A 6713-nucleotide genomic window follows, 5' to 3' on the forward strand; every position below is an offset into this window, starting at 1 on the left:
CCACTTGTGATCTAAGAGTGGCCGAGAAAGAGAGCCAGGGACTGGGCGAGATGGGGCAGGACCCGCCCGGGCCGGAGCCTCACCTGGGAGCCGAGCCTGGCGTCTGTCCGCGCGGCTCTGCTTCGGGTGGGTGCCCGGAGAGAGGAGTCACCTGGGGAGAGGAAGCCGTGCCAATGCCAAGAACCTGGCCCAGAGCTGGGCGGCTGGGAAACGTGCTAACGGAGCCTTTTGATGTTTTGTTTGCGTTTGTTTCAGGGAGGGGAGATAGGGAATTAGGTTCACTGAGCAAATCACTCCAAGAGGAAAGAGCGAAGTACCGCAGGTTGGAGGAACACACAAAGTTAAAAATAGGGAAGGAGAGGAGAATCGTTGGTAAATAATCCTAGGTCTGTTTCTTAGACATTTGATCCCTCCAAATTGGGACGAACTATTTGACAGTGAATTGTGATGGAGATAATGGTAAACCCACAGTATTTGGTTTGGTTTCTTTCAGCGTTTTTGTTTTGTTTTTTCTCTCTTCCCCGACCCCCCACCCCGAAACCTACCCACACACACGCCAGCCCCCTCCCAAGTCTGTATGTTTCTTGGAGAAGTCAGAAAAGAGGAAGCGCTAGAAATAGACAACTGATTCACTGTTCAGAATTTACCCTTGTCTTTAAGGTTGAATGGTTTAAAGGGGGGGAGATTTTTTAAAAAGCTATAGGGGTGGATTTGGATTCCAGAACAACTATTGCAGTTTTCTGTCAATTTAATCCCCACCCCCATTCTTGTACCTAAAACTTGGAAAAGATAAAACATTAGGTTAACCCTAGACAGTAATATAACATACCCCAAGTTTGTCTCTTTTTTACTCTAAAGTGTTAAATCATTTATAAGAAGGGAGGAGATAATAAAAATTACCTGAACTTTGACACCTAGGGATTCAAAATCAAGATGTAATAATAATCATCATTACATTTATTTCTTCCTTGTTTATTACCATGGCCCGTGGATGGATCGAACGATGAATCATTTCTGTTTGAGTCTATCCAGAGGAGCACTATAAGAAAGTTCTCGCCATGTACTTAAAAAAATCAGTCATCTAAAATCTGTGGAGCACAGCTACATTTCTGTTGTGCATGGAGTCACCATAAGTCAGAATCAACTACATAGAACTGGTTTGGTTTTCAGTGATTGCCTGGCACTTTTCAAAGCATTCAGAGACCTGATGGCAACCACCACACTGGACTTTCTACTCCCATGAAGATTAACAGTCTAGGAAACTCACCGGGGCTTGTCAACCCTTCCTCTGGAGTTGGTGAATTGGCATCAACTCATGGCAGCTCGTTTGTTGGGTTGGTTGTGTCTAAGCCTTATATACATTGTCTAAATTAGTGCTAATATCCGTTAAATGCATACTGTGGTTAGTCACAATTTATAAAATTAGTATCCAAGAGTTTAAGTCATGTAACCAAAGCATAGAGGAGTCTTTAGCCACAGTTCCTCTGTGGGCTTGGATAAAACTTGAATTTCAATTTTCTAGCTACAAAATAAAAATAATTCCAGCTTTCTGTTGCTACCATCAGATGTAGGTGAGATTATTTATGCCAAGTGCCTGGCATATGAGACAAATAAAAGGTGGCCATTACTAATCATTTCAAATCACCTGGGAGCTTTTTCAGAAAAAGTGATAACTTGGAGGTAGGAAACTGAGGAAGAAAATTCTGGAAAGGACTTTAGACTTTTCTTATGCTAACAAACAAAAACAAGGAGGATTCTATTTATTGTGAACAATATAATAGGCATTTGATAATGCTGGAATGTAAATGCTGAACTTCTGTGACAAAAAAAGAAGTCAGGTGGTACATTTTAAACTTTCAAAAGAAGGATATACATTTCAAGTGTGTGTTCTTGATTTACTTTTTTTCCTGCCCACTTACTTCTCTTCTTTCCTTCCGAAGAAGAGAAAGAAGAAACCCCATTTATTTTCTCAATTTGGGCCTTCACTCCTCTTTCTTTCCCTCCAATTTTTCTTCTTTGTCCTATTTTTCAGTTTCATAGGTTTGGGCCTATTTAACCTGTTGCTCAACTCCCTGACAGCAATACCCATATCATAACATCATAACCTTAGGAAATTTCTTCTTAAGTCTTGTCTTGTTTTTCCAACAATTAAAAACCTGGATCCAATTTGCCTGTTGGCCCAGAGTTTGTATTTGGGGACTCATTTCTAAATTGCCTTGTTGCTATGGAAAGACATGCTACGTAAATATTTAGTTGGGGTAGAAAGGAATCTGAAGGGAGACCAAGGGAGAGTAAATCTAGTCCATTTATCCAATGACAGATAGCCTCAATAAAAGTAGTAAGAAGAATAATACAGTTAGAGGGAGAGGCAAACCATATGATGAGAATTTGGTAAAATGTTTGATTTTGATTCATATGCTGAATTAACAAAAGAAACTGAGAATACTTAGGCAACTCATGTCCACAGATAACTAACCTAGTAAACAAATACATAATGTATTAACTAACAGAATGCAGCAACTTCCACAGTTTTAATGACAGATTCATCTATCAGTTCATACAGCCACATATTTCCAATGTCCATCATTTTCGAAGATATGCTAAATACTTTCACATTTCTCTGTTTTTTCTTAGTCTCCTCCATCTCTTCAATGTGTAACTTGTCTAAACTTTTTTTAAGGCTCGCCAAACTTATCTATGTCATCATCTCTAGCATTTCAAGGATTTTTTTCAATGAGAATTAGTTCTGTCTTACTCTGCTCTTTCCCATAAGAACATAATGTATGCCTTTGTGTGGGTGAGGTTTTATGGACTGAATTGTGTCCCCACCTGCCTGTAAATATGTGTCAACTTGGCTGAACCATGTTTCTCAGTGGATTGGCCTCTAGGTGATGATGCAATCATCCCATAAAATGTACCCTTATGTAATCAGCCAGTCACTTGTAAGGGGATTATGGTGGTGGTGTACAAATACCCTTTCTCAGGTCATGACCCTGATGAGATTGATATAAGGGTGTTGGGAGAAAGACCGGGCTTTCTATCCCATAAAGAATTAGAGCCTCTGACACAAGGGCAGGTCTGTAGGGTGAGTCAGCATAAACTCAATTGCAGAGTTTTAGTTTGTTTTTTCGTTGGGATGTAGGTTATATTCTCTTTCATCTAAAAAAAAGATAGAAAGAGAAGCCCTCAGAGAAAGAAGAGCCCAAGTGCCACCAGTAAAGAAGCGCCTGGAGTGCGGTGTGTCCTTTGGTGTGTCCAGTTGCAACAATCATTATGGAAGGTGGATGGCCATAGCTGACCTCCTCTGCTTCCCTAGTGTCCCGAGACAGGGCTCAGACATGCCTCCACGCTCCTTCCTGTATGCCTGCTCTAACACCAACGGTTCTTCTCCCTAGCAGTCTACTATGCGGGGTCTCATAATGCATTGCAACAGTCACACAAGACTCACAGACACGACTCACAATTATGGGAGTCTATTAGGGAAGTTCATAGGTTGCCACCATCAGAATCAGTAACCGGTGAGGATACAATTACTGGTCAACACCAACCCTTCTCCTCAGCCTGTAGCCAACTCTCCCTCCAGTCCTCACCCTCTCAGCCACAGGGTTACCAAGTCTCTTTCTCTGGTCCTCAGTCCCTTGACCAGGATGCCAGCTTTTCGGTCTGCCTCACAGTCCCATGGTCGCAGGCCAGAAGAGGAGAAAGTACCCCTTAGCTTCAACCCTGTTTCTCTGAGTCTCCATGCCACAGTCTCTGGTGCTTAGTGGCCTCTACCGCTTCAGACAAATCTTGGACATCCTCTTTCCTCTGATTTGTCTTTGTGTCCCAAATAGCTCTTGTATTCTGAGGAATGGCTTTGGTGAAAGCATGGTGTATCTTTTAGCCAATCATCTCCCCAAGGAAAACAAACAAAAGTGCCTTACACCACGCCTTTCAGTAATCTAAAAGATGCAATCGGGGACTTGATTCACACCCTCGACTTCAGACTTAATTTCACCTTTACCTTGTAACAAATAACGCCCTCCGAAAGGGGATCATAGCCATGGGCAGAGCGCTCAGAATGATAAGACATCACATAAGGGTTATGGCTGGAAGGGCCATGCTAACTGACTCCATCGCGCTGAGTTCACGATGCTGAGACCCTCTCAGGACCAGGAGAGACTCTTGGGATGCACAATATCCATTACCTTCCAGTCTTGGAAACCACCGGAGCAGTTCCACCCTGTTCTATTGAGGTTGCTATGAGTCTGAATGAATGGACTCGCTGGCTGTGAATTTTCTTACAGTTAGTGCCAAGCGAATTATTCTAGTGGAGTATGAAAGATCAAGATGTGTCATTTCTGGGTAAAATCAGTAACGAGCCAGAGTGCTTCCATTCCTCTCTTTCACTGCCAGTGTCCATAGTAACCTCATTGTGTTAGACAATGACTTGTGGTTGACTTGAGAAACAAATCCAAGGATACTCATGTATATGAAAGCGCTTTATATCAAAAAGTAATTGTTTACTAAGAAAACATCCCAGCCCAGTCCAGATCAAGTCCTCGAGTCAGGTATTAACCCATAAGTCCAGTACTAGTTGATCAATCCTTCTTCAGACTCACACAGCACATGCAATGATACAAAATGTAGGGAGATCACAGGCCAGTGGGTAAGTCTCAGCAAATCTCCATGGGGCTCAATGTGTTTTGTCAACAGGAAAAGGGAAGCATTTCAGCACTGGCATAGGTCTCCACATGGCTCCTCCCACTCCCAAGTGACTCCACAGCAGGAAAGTGAAGCTGAGAGAGCGTTCCTCACAGGGCTCAGCAAGTTCCCACAGGGCTTGTCAACAGGAAGACTAAGATGGAAACAGAGAGATGGAGCTCCCAGAATCCTCAAGAGAAGGGCATACCCACAAGGAGGCTTCATCAGTCTGTGACCTGACTGACAGGCTAGACTCCACCCCCCCCCATTTATTTATCAAGTTGATATGAAATTATGTAACGACCACCCTCGTGTTTTAAGTAGATTTACTATAAAATAAAATCATTTAAAGTCTAGACTTATGCTGGACTTGGAGCACATCCCCATGATAGTGTTAAGCCACTGAGATTCCAATATCACAGTTTTTCGTGACAAGGCTCTGTGAGAACAAAGTGTTTTGTTTTTCTTGTGTGTGTGTGGGTATCGTGCACACAATAGATGGGTTCCAACCAAGGGCAAAGACCTAATGTCCCCATCTCCCCCTTAGTCTGAGTGGAAACAAGCTGTACCTGCCATCCAGCGGCAGCATGCTGTGACCAAGATTGTAGCTGGCTAGCAGCTGTGAATATGATTGCTGTGGCCTGGCTTGATGGAACATACAGAGTATGAAAAATGTCTTTCTACTGCTTGTAAATTATTTTAGATATGTTGAGCTCACCCATATAGGCTACTTTGGAACATTAATGGAAACCTCCCGTTAACTTCTAGGAAATGCAAATCTAGTCTGATTTTGTAAAGCGTAAGAATGGAGCTGCAACTATGTTGGACATTGCTGTGTGGTGTGCTTTTCAATAACTGAAATGGTAAAGAAGTGTGTTTGTCAAAATAAATTCATTGGGGGCTTTGAAAAATCTTAATAGAATCTTATGGATAAACTATTATCCATGTTGTTTTCCTAATTTTATGTGTTCTTTAATACTATCATAAAGTAACTTATAGATGCCTACCATGAATAAGCGAATTATTATAAAGTTGAAAATGTTAGAAACTTGGATTAAGAATTCTTATAATAAATTCTAAGCTTCTCACAGGGATCCTTTAAATAATGAGTTAAAAATATTTAAGATTCAATGAATTTTGTTGATTGAATTAATGATATTATGAACAGACTACCAAAGGATCTAGTAGCTATACCTCTATCTTGGGCCTTAGGTGGGCCACTTAAACTGTCATAGATTTTTACCTGGGACCATAATAATTAGCTTCACTTTATAAAAGTATATACTTGCAAGCACTTTCAGGGTACAAAGATCCTCCCAAACTATGCATAATTAGGTGAAAAGAATACATATGTGGTAGAGTTCTGTCATACCAAATATAAAGTCTGATTTCGCATACCTTGGACAGCAGTGGTGATCCAAACACTTTACAAAATGTGACCATAAAGTTAGATGCTTAACTAGAAACTCTTGTAACTTGCTCTGCCTGGAATGTCCTTGAAGGGTTAGTCACTGTTTGCATTACATAACGCTTCATATGTTGCAGGAGAGCTGTGCTCAAAATACTCTCAACGGCCTGCTTCTCAGTAAGTTGGGCTTTCAGCTGCTCTTGCTGTTTCTCAACATTAAGATCATTATGATGTGCTTTCTGTTCAGGAGCTGCTTTTCCGCATTCCAGCTTCCCGGGATTGAACAAAATATTTGCGTTGTATTGGTTTTCTATATAATGCTATTTAATTTCTTAATGCGTAGGTGACTTTTCTGGAAGTTTGCTGATTGTGATCTTCAATTAGCATTTTTTTTCAGTTTCTCCCCAAGAAATAATCTTTATGAGATCAGTTATAATGAACGTGATGTGTGTCTCAGGTCTGTTTGTCTGGGTGCAATGTGCCGCTACTCTTTAACTCTGTGATTTGGAATGAAGCCTTTCAACATGAAGGATCACTTTAAGTATATTGATTCCATGTTTCCTCCCCCCCTTAGGCTATCAGAAATTCATTTGTCAATACAAGGTCAGAGTCATGGAATGCA

General features: G+C 41.3%; 1 long non-coding RNA gene across 1 annotated transcript in view; it reads right to left on the reverse strand.

Moving 5' to 3' along the window:
- LOC123521594 overlaps positions 1-167 on the reverse strand; it is a 114722-nt gene extending 114555 nt beyond the window's left edge. The window contains exon 1 of the long non-coding RNA XR_006680003.1: positions 84-167. This is a non-coding gene — a long non-coding RNA (uncharacterized LOC123521594). The remainder of the gene's footprint in view (positions 1-83) is intronic.
- Positions 168-6713: the final 6546 nt, after the last annotated feature.

This window comes from Echinops telfairi, unplaced genomic scaffold, assembly GCF_000313985.2.
Source record: "Echinops telfairi isolate 266 unplaced genomic scaffold, ASM31398v2 ScPeMD7_2;HRSCAF=8, whole genome shotgun sequence".
NCBI classification, from domain to species: Eukaryota; Metazoa; Chordata; class Mammalia; order Afrosoricida; family Tenrecidae; genus Echinops; species Echinops telfairi.